The 9,733-nt window shown below is 43.3% G+C and overlaps 1 long non-coding RNA gene across 1 annotated transcript; it reads right to left on the bottom strand.

Moving 5' to 3' along the window:
- Positions 1-1,621: 1,621 nt before the first annotated feature.
- LOC134509051 (uncharacterized) lies at positions 1,622-5,453 on the bottom strand. Its single transcript, XR_010069229.1, has 3 exons — positions 5,420-5,453; positions 2,001-2,085; positions 1,622-1,765 (listed from the first exon to the last, which is right to left on the bottom strand). It is a non-coding gene; the product is annotated as an uncharacterized LOC134509051 (long non-coding RNA).
- Positions 5,454-9,733: the final 4,280 nt, after the last annotated feature.

Genomic DNA, 9,733 nt, shown 5'->3' on the forward strand with positions numbered 1-9,733 from the left:
GTGGTCATATCACTCTGAGAACAAACCATTTTCAGCACAACATGCTGTTAATTTCAGAGAGTCAGAAGACGCCTAGCTAAGAAGTAATATTACTGAACAGAAAATTGGTTCTGTTTTACCTCAAACCAGGACACTTAATAACCAGCAAATGTGATGGACTTGCTTACTATTCAAGCAGACATCTGTTAAAATGCTGCAGCAATATAATCAGAAGTTCAGTCACCATTTATCAGGAGTAATAATTACTGTTGAGCCTTAGGAGTTCAGAGACTGATTCTACTCTCGTTGAAACGAAGAAGGCCTTTGCCACCAGCAGTACCAGACCACGTCTTATGTGGTTATTTCTCTGGGAACTGTTACAGAGATTGTCTGAATACACTAGTATATTTGAATAAAAAACAAATATGAAACCAATCTTTAGACTAGCTATATATTCCAGCTATTGGAGTGCATAGGTAGTCATTCCTCTCAAGGATCCAAGCTGTAATTTTCACATTGTGTCAATTTGAGCTCATCAGCCACAGGGCAAGGTGACACTTCCTTTTACTTTGGGCTAGGTAGGCCAAACTAGTATTCCTCCAGAAGAGCATGCTCAGCAACAAGGCTGACATTAACTGGCCCAATGTCACAATTAAAATAAACATGAGCTTTTGATTTTTGCTATGAAGTCTTTGCAATAAAACTTTTGAGCAGCCTGGTCTAGTGGGAGGTGTCCCTGTCCATGGAGGGGGGGTTGGAACTGGGTGATCTTTAAGGTCCCTTCCAACTCCAACCATTCTATGATTCCATGACAGTCAGCAAAAAACAGCTCTTCGGTTCTAATGGTACCAATGCTGGATTCAAGTTATTTTCTTGGATATGTACACTCTTGGGATATTTTTCATATCTCTAATTACTTTGAAAACAAGAGCCTCCAAGAGTCTCTGCTATTTGACTTCTGCCACATAATCAGGAAGGACAGAGCGGTAAGTGTTACCCTGCTTAGATTCAGAGAATGTTTAATGCCCTTTTAAAAAAATAAACAAACAAATAAATAAATAAAGTCAGATTTGCACTGGATTTGATTTTTCCTTCTTTGCTGATATTTTCAAATTTGATCTGTTGCCAAATTTCTGCTATTACTGATCAGAGAGGCACAAAGCTCTTCCTCACATGACTCCAGGAGTCCACAGATAATTCTGCCACAGAGCACACCTTAATTTTTCTGCAGCAGAGCAGGAAGGATTAAAAGCAGCAAGCGTGTTGTGCCAAACTTCGTTGAGGAACTGACGTCTTTGAGTATAATAGCGGTATGCCAGTTGATTCATAAAACTTAGGCAAATACTGAACATCTATTTGTATGGGGAAAAAAGCAAGTCTCTTTAACTGGGTGTGGTTGTTTTCGAGCATTTTAATTGCTACTTCCTCGCCTAATCTATAAACTGTGAATTCTTTAAATTTTAATAGTTTAGAAGTTAACAAATTTTGTTAACTTTTCAAATAATCCTGCTGAGAAAGAATGATAAAGTGTATTAGAAGCCCCATGCAGTAATACCTCTGGATTAAAAAAAATATCCTTGATGCTTGTTACCACCGAAATTCATACTTGTAAGATTAACTTACTTCCAGAGCGTGTCTGCTTAAACAGGAGCATGTTCCTTGTTTCAGCAGCCTCCTCGTCATGTATATGTGTGACTGTCCTACTCAAAAGCTGCCGCTTCCCATCCTGCACCTCAGCACACTCTTCTGGACGGCTTTGTTGGTGAGGGCAGGAAACCATGGGTTGCTTTTCAGGAGACCAGAGTTAAGATGAACATCACGGCTCCTGAAATAGCCTCAGTATTCAATTGAAGCAAAGTCCTGCCTCCCAGGAAAACATGGGCAGTCTCAGAAAATTCTAGACAGCAGATTATGCTGGTAGGCAAAATCTATTTAAGTATCTATCTGTGTATATAACTCGCTAGCTGTCCTCACCAGCCACTTAGTGAGAAGCTTGTTCTTCATCATAGCTCCAAACTCACCTGAGCGCAGTGCAACGATCCTTTCTTCTTACTCATCAGTTGAAAAGCCTGTCCCCAGAGTAGTCTCCAAGGTTTTACACTGACTCTGGAACAAGATTTGGATAAGACTAGGGCAGAATTCGTCATGAGGATTCCCTCCTTCTCCCCTTACCTGGCAACAGTGAACGACTGGACTGAGCTCTTAGCACAGGCAGAAGAAGTTCAGTGTTGGTTCTGGTTTGGATCCGAGTTGTGACAGTTCAGAAGTTCCAGATGTCAGGAAGCCCTGACGTAACACATTATCTCTTTCCAGGAAACTTTTCTACTGGGAAAGTCCCTGGGCTAGAGAGTCGATGAATTCAAGTGCTTTGTAAACTTTGCAAAGGAAACTGTGTACCACCCAAGAGTTCCTCCAGGCTGAATTACACATTAACGTAGGGGATTGATGCCTTACCCACGCCACCCACAGAAGATTTCTGACACCGGTGACTAGGGATGTCCCAACCAAAAATCCAAATCCTTGAGAGCAAATGACACACTGCCTAAATAAGAGATGCATCTTGTTTTGTGCTTCCTTTCATTTCCGCACGCCTCAGTTTGGGTAACAGCCCTACGGTGAAGTCTTGGTGATAAACTGAGAGCTACACTGACCTGAAGTTCATGCCTAGGAACATTTTGTGTTTCATTCAAAGCAGAAGATCCACCAGGGAAATCCCTGGAGTCGAAACTGCAGGACTTAATTCTATGAATGTGAATTCTAAAGTCTGTTTTATCCTGCAGCATTCGCTTTGCCTAGGAATAACTTGGTAAAGAGCTGTACGTGCATGGGGAAGGGAGAGGCACTGTTCACTGGATGACTTTTGCAGCCTTACTTCATTATTTAAAGCCTAGTATGTAAGAAGCCACTGTCTGGGACTGAGGAATGCTGATGGGCTTTGCAGGTAATCAAAGCTGCTTAAGGAATTTACACAGAAATCGCTAAGACTGCGTACCTGCCCTCCACAGAGCTGCCAGTGTTAGCGGCAAACCCTTTTTTGTACTAATCAGTGCAGTCCTGGCCACCAGAGTGCTTGGTAGGGATTGGGCTTCTCCTGTTTTAACCCACATGATATTTCCAATTTGGACTCTTAAGATGCTAAAATTAACCTTTTTCTCAAAAATGAGGACTGAGTAACACTTGCTTTTTCACAGCTCTGGGGCAAAAGGAGGCAAAGAGTTCACATTTTATGCTGATTTGTATCCCAGTTGTGACAATGACAGAGAAGAGCTAGATGTCGGGCACCAAATCTCTCGGGAGTCTCCCTGTCCTTATCCTCTCAATTTACCCACTTTGTCCCTAACTAAGAAACAGGCCCCAATTTGTGATGTGTAATCACAAATCCTCCATGGTAAGCTTGGAGTCATGAATTTTCCAAAGACCCAGGGCCCTCTGTTTTCCTTTTGGCTAGAGGAGCTCTGGTTCCTCATGGGCAACCAGGCACTGGGTGACAGTGCAGTTAGGAGTGTGTTTACTTGCCGTTTGTTGTAAAACACTGCTGAAAGCAGCCAAAGCAGTCTCTGGGCTCTGCGGCCACCTTCTTTCTTGATGCTGCGTGGTTGGTTGGTTGGTGATGGCAGGACGGGGCTGTGCCAGGCCGGGCGGTGACACCAGGCAAGGTCAGAGGAAGAGCTGGACCGGCATGGTCCAGAGAGCCCCTCACACTCAGGGACACTGCGGTGAGTGACATGTGTGGACTGCAGCCTCTGTCCTCCTCAGGGGCAACTGATGGCGGGCTAACTGCACCGTTGTCAGAGCTTACATGGTATTTACAGTAGTAGTATAATTGGGATCTACATTATTCTTGTAATATTCTAGTCTGAGAAATGTTTAATTACTTTTTTGTTGTTACTATGTGATTTTGGGGAGGGTTTTTTTTGTTTTTTTTCCTTGGCATCATCAGAACAGCCATCTTTGGCGACATCCGGATCGTACGACTGTACAAAAACTTGTGAGTTTTCATCCATCAGAAGATAGTGACTTCCTCCCATAGATAACAAACATGACAGATTATGCAATTTCTGGGTAGATAATGTTAACATATTCTTGTTAGCATTATCTGTCCTCAAATGCAGGAATGGTGTATCAGAAACATGGCAGTATTTGTAGTCTGGTTGCTTGTTCGTATGACTGAGCTGCATTTTTCACTAGCATAAATCCATTTGAGACAATTTGATCAACTTGGTTTTGAAAAGGACAAGTCTTCAGACAGAAAAAATGGTTTACAAACATTTAAATGCTGACTTATGGCAGCATTTAATCCTAGACTTGATGCTGTGTAGATGACTGCTTCCGGTTCCTGCTAGCGGTTTGTACTGTGGCAGGGTCCCCACCAACATCGGTGTCCGCTGTGGAGCTACACAGTGAGACACAGAGTGAGAACATTAGCTAGTGGAAATGGTCATGGCCCAGGTGACTAACTCCAGGGAGAAGTGTGGATACTGGACGCTTCGTCTCTATTGCATCAGGCGTAAGTGCACGTGTTAGATGCCATACTTCTAAAATCAGCAGGACCTCTGCTAGGGAGTGAAATCACGACTTGCCTGGAGGAGAAAGTCTTGAAGCAAAGGAGGGTCTGCAACTCATTGTAGCCTGTGGAGCTAGAAAAGTTTTGGTAATCCTGCTACCGTTTCTTAAGCATTGTATTGGCCTGCTTCTCTGCATTTGCCCGTTGGATGCCCTCTCCAGCATGTGCCCGCTGGACTGTGCCGCCATACAATGCTCCTTGGTCCCTTCCTACACAAGCCACGTAAAATCTCTACTGCACTGTGCAAGGTGGGGTCATGAATGATTGCCTGGGAGCTGTGGTCTCCTACTGCTGGTGGCTCTCCCACCTAACCTGCAGCTGGACAAGAGCACCTGGGTTATGGAAGAAAAGCTGGTGTGCATTTTGGGGGAGTTTAACGTAGGTGGTTTTTTATATTTTTTTTCCCCCATCAGTTGTTAAACTAGAAGGCAGGCAGGAGATCAAAGCTTACAGGTGTGAAGAAAACAGCATGTTCACAGCTGGGGCATATTTCCTCACAAGTTGAACAGAAGGATCTTTGCTGGAAGTTCTGAATAACTAATGCCAAATCTGCTGGGCATAACCAACACATGCTTTCACCTCTATATAAATTTGTTCTTGATTATATGCTAAACAAGGATCAAGGGTCAAGTTAGTGGCGTACACAAAGAAAAAGTCAACATGACCCTGTAGCCAGTATGGAGGGAGACGTCACATGCCTAACCTCCCAGCTCAGAAAAAAACACCGTCCCATTCCAAGGGAAATACTCGGAAAGGGACAAAGCAGTCTCACTGCTGTGACAGACCTCAACTCCATGGATGTGAAAATAATACAAAAAACATAACAGTAAAACCTCCCGTTAATGCAGGTCGCAGGTGGCGGCATGCATAACGTACCTTGGGAAGATCAGGAGAGATGTTACAGAGTGCCTTTTGGCCCCTTGCTAGGAGCTGAAGAAGCCCCTATGCTGATCTTTCCTCTCTTCCGTTATGCTCAAGGTCTTGCCTATGGGCAAAAACAAAGAACACCTCACATGTAAGTAAAGCCAAGAATTTATTGTTAATTGAAATCTGAAGAGTCTATTATTGCCAGTCCAAATCTAATTGTTTTAGAAAAAGGAAGAATAATAATAATGCAGTTAAAATACTTCAATACAGGGAAAAGTGTCAATAATACAACAATAAAAATATAACACATAACTCCTATTTTTTATTCATTTTCTGGGGATTATGTTCTTCCCTTCAATTGTTCCTCTGGATCTTAAAGTCAGCATCTTAAGCTTGCAGAATGACTTAACACTGTAAATCTTCAGCTTCTGGTGTCCTTTGTTGGGAATAATATCACACTGATGCTCTAGGATTTACTTGAGGTCATTTGTCTGACTATTTACACTTTTATATTTTTTTCACTGGTCTGCAGCTCCTTGTTACGGATGAATTTACTGTATGTAGTGTATTTCACATATGTTAGAGGTTCCTTCTTTTCTCTCTTTGCTACCCCTAAACTCAGTTTTGTTCAGCTACAATTCTGCATTTCTCTAACTGTCCATTGGTGAGGAGCTGTGGGGTCTCCAGTGCCAAACCTGTGCCCCAGTTTTTATATTTTCATGGCTGTGCTACTCTATGCTGCATCCTGTGTCTCCTCTTCTCCAGGCCTCTGCAATTGTACCTGTATTTCTCAACCCTGCATTGTGTTAGTCATAAACATCTCATTATACGTAGGCAGCTGGTCAGAGAAATTGCTGTCACAGGAGAAAATAAAGGGAAGCCAGGTTACCGGGCTACACCAGTGCACTTCCCAGCATTTCTTGCCTGCCCCTCAGGGAATAAGGCATGCTGTTGTGTTCACTCCTTCTATAAATTTTTATGATGCAGTCCATCTTCTGCAAGTCCATACCTCTCTGGTTGAGTGTTCACCAGTGAGAGAGATTATGAAGATCTTGGGTTTTTTTAACTTCCTATATCATCCTGTGTCAAATTAAGCTTTCTGTGCACAAACACATATTTCAGGACCTTTCCTACCATTGCTACTATGCTGACAAAGAATCATTTGCGTCAAAGGCATGAGAAAATCTTGCTTGTAAGGTGATCCTCTCAGCACCACGATTTTTTCCTTTCAGTGGTTTGTAATACACAAGAGGTAGTAAACAGATGGAACTTGTTTTACATGCACTCCTTCATGCGATTCCTTTAAAAAAAAGGAATTTTAAAGTAAGATTCGTTTGGCTGAAGCCTTTAATGCCATTGTAATAGAAAGAGACAGAACAATACAGAAAGACAACTCTAATTTGATTTCTGAAACTGGCATGTGGGAGAAAGGAGCTTGTAGAATTGAGATTGTGTGCAGCTACTGAAAGGAATTCTCTGTATTTCATTCCATGTTAATAAGCATGAAAAAACCCCAGCATTTTAAAACTAGGTAGGTGTTTTGTTTTGTTTTTAATTTTGCATATCAAAAGCCAGAGAGGAACGAGAAGCATCTTGGTGCTTCATTGTTTCAAGGATGGACGGCTGACGATGTGCAGTAAAATCTATGCCAGAGCCAAAGCACTTTGGGTTTATCAGAAGTGAACATGATTTACCTGAAACTGTGCTGCAGAAAGCTTTTTCACCAGAAATTTCAAATGTGTTTTTGCCTTAATTTGCAGTGCAAAGCAAACACAGGATTGCCTTTGAAAGGGAAAGTCCATGATATGCTTCTCCTCCTCCTCACCTGGCAGCAGACTTGCTTCCCCCATCACCTCGAAGTGAAAGAGTTGTAAGGATGTGATTTTTGCTAAAATGGAAATGAACTCCAAGGTACAAGGGCTGCAGCATCTGCGCCTGTTATTTAGGACTCGCTGATATCTGAAAAGCACTAGTTTTGCTGCCAAACCCCAGAGAAAGTGGGATTTGGCAGTTTCTCCTACTCAGCATTTACAAAACCACAAAAGTTCACAAACTGTAGCTGGAATCTCCTGTCTTAGTGGTTTGTTTCCTCCAGTAATGAAGACCATACACAGACTGGATGCTGGAGGATGATACTGGAAAAAACAATCCAAAAGCCAAACTATCAGGAGCCAGGAGATGGTGGAGAAGGAATCTGTCTTCATCTTTATCCTGTATACGTGCCCTGTGAGAGCTGTGGGCTCAGATCAGGACTCCAGGCTGTGATGGCAGATCCCCTGTATCTCTGCTGAGTGTTATGAGAGTCTCTGAGAGCCTCACTCTCTTGGAAGCTTTGGGGAAAACGGACACCGAACTCCCTTGGGCTTGCTTGGAGGGTGGCAAAGGCACCTATGCATGTCTACTGTTTAGGTAGGGAATGCATGCACTTATTTTAAGAGAAACGCTTTCCTGGGGACCTAAAATTTAGAGACTTTTGAAGGTGCACCAGGTGCTAAGCACATTTAATTCCACCAAGGCTAAAAAGTAGCATCCTCAGAAAACCATGTCTGGGCAAATACCCGGGGTGTCCTTGGCAGCTAAAATGGCCCAGTTTACATACATTTGGGCTCTTGCTGTTTCTGGGACCAGGTCAGAATTGGAGGAGGGCCCTCTTTGAACAGTGGTACTTTTGAAGGAGTTGAAGTTGTTCAGGTTCTGGTGGTCACAAGACACAAGGTTTTTGGGCACTGCAGCATTAAGAGAGGGTAAATGCCAGTACTTGGCATTAATCTGTTTTGAGATCTGGCCCTGGGTCTTTAGTCTGCTGACATCCCCATACGAATCTGCTCTTTGCAGCAAGAGAAACAAGATCTTTGTGGGTGCAACAGCATCTCATGTGCCAAGGTGGCACCACCTCAGGGATCCACATGTGCAGAGGAGCCTGCTAATCCTTCTGGGTGACAAAAGTCAGTTCTGAAATGAACAGGCCATGGAGGGAAGGGAATTTGGGATACCACTAAGCTCTCTAGTCCCATGGTGTACCACCAGCATGTTTATAAGTAGAGCTAATGAGAAAGTGTTGGCTGGGGTAGGTAGGCTTGTGCTGAATTGTGCTGCCATGTCAAGCATGGGAAAAGCATCTGGAAAAGAGAAAAGCATCAAGAGAAAAGCATCTGACTCACATGTCATCAGCAAGTTTCTGGAGACAGGAACCAAAACAGCCGCATGTAATATGGAGAGGAAGCTCCCGAGAACAACAAAAAATGTGTCCTATTTGTGGTTATTTTATAAATGGTACCACACAGACTGAAGTAATAGCTGCAGTCAGACAGGCTCCATGGGCTGACAAGTGAAATATTCCCCTTGCTGGCAGCTAATACAGCTTCTCCTTCCCACAGCCTCCAGCTATTTCTGCAAGCCAAAGCTTTGCCCAAGTCCTAGAAGAACGAGCCTCTGCCCTTCCCTCCACAACTACCAGCATTGCTTCCTCAGCATCTTTGTTCCTCCTGGCAAACTGTGCCTTCATGATCCCATATACCTGTAAAAATCCACATTTCAGAGGACTGGGACATCAAAAAATGATCAAGACTTCCCCTCTTGACATGTGCCTGTGCCAAGAGCAGAGACTTCACAACCACTCCTCTTTCCCAGCCTGTTCCACCACTTTGTTATGATAGTCTTTAGGGACACCTCTTGGAGGAGCAGCTAACCAAAATCTCCTCTCTGGTTTTGGCTCCCTTCTCTTTGCCCTCTTCACTGAGGACAGATTGTTCTGGTTTTCATTGCAGCAAGCTGCAGGCTGCTTCTGTGTTCTTCCTTAACTCCTGCTCTCTGCAGTGATCTGGCGCAGCTCTTCAGCGTCAAAAGGTATTTGATCCTACTAAAGGCTTGTTGCGTGAAAGGGGCAAAGTGGATTTGGCAGAAAATAAACCCCCTTGCGTTCCAACACTCCTCACCGAGGTGGGAGGCTAGGTGTGGCTAGGTTTAAATTCTGAGTGATGCCCAATTCAGCACTATCAGTCCAGTCGCGTTTAATATGTATTAAACTGTTACGATTTGGATACACTAATAGTGGACTGCACCTTCAGTCTAGTCATGCTCATGAACCAGCACGGCCACTCTCGAGTCTTTGGTCACGTTCAGTGAGAAACCAAAACGACTAGCTACTTAAACAGTGCAGTTTATTTAAACAACAGATAGATAGGTTCTTAACGATTGCCAGTGATAAATACACTATCTGCAAAGCACGTGCAAATAAAAGTATTTTTAAATATACAAAACGTGTGACAAAGTTATAAACAATACAGCCTGGCTATAAATGTAGGAAAGAGATTCTTTAGAGAG

This window comes from Chroicocephalus ridibundus, chromosome Z (genome assembly GCF_963924245.1).
Source record: "Chroicocephalus ridibundus chromosome Z, bChrRid1.1, whole genome shotgun sequence".
In the NCBI taxonomy this organism is placed as follows: Eukaryota; Metazoa; Chordata; class Aves; order Charadriiformes; family Laridae; genus Chroicocephalus; species Chroicocephalus ridibundus.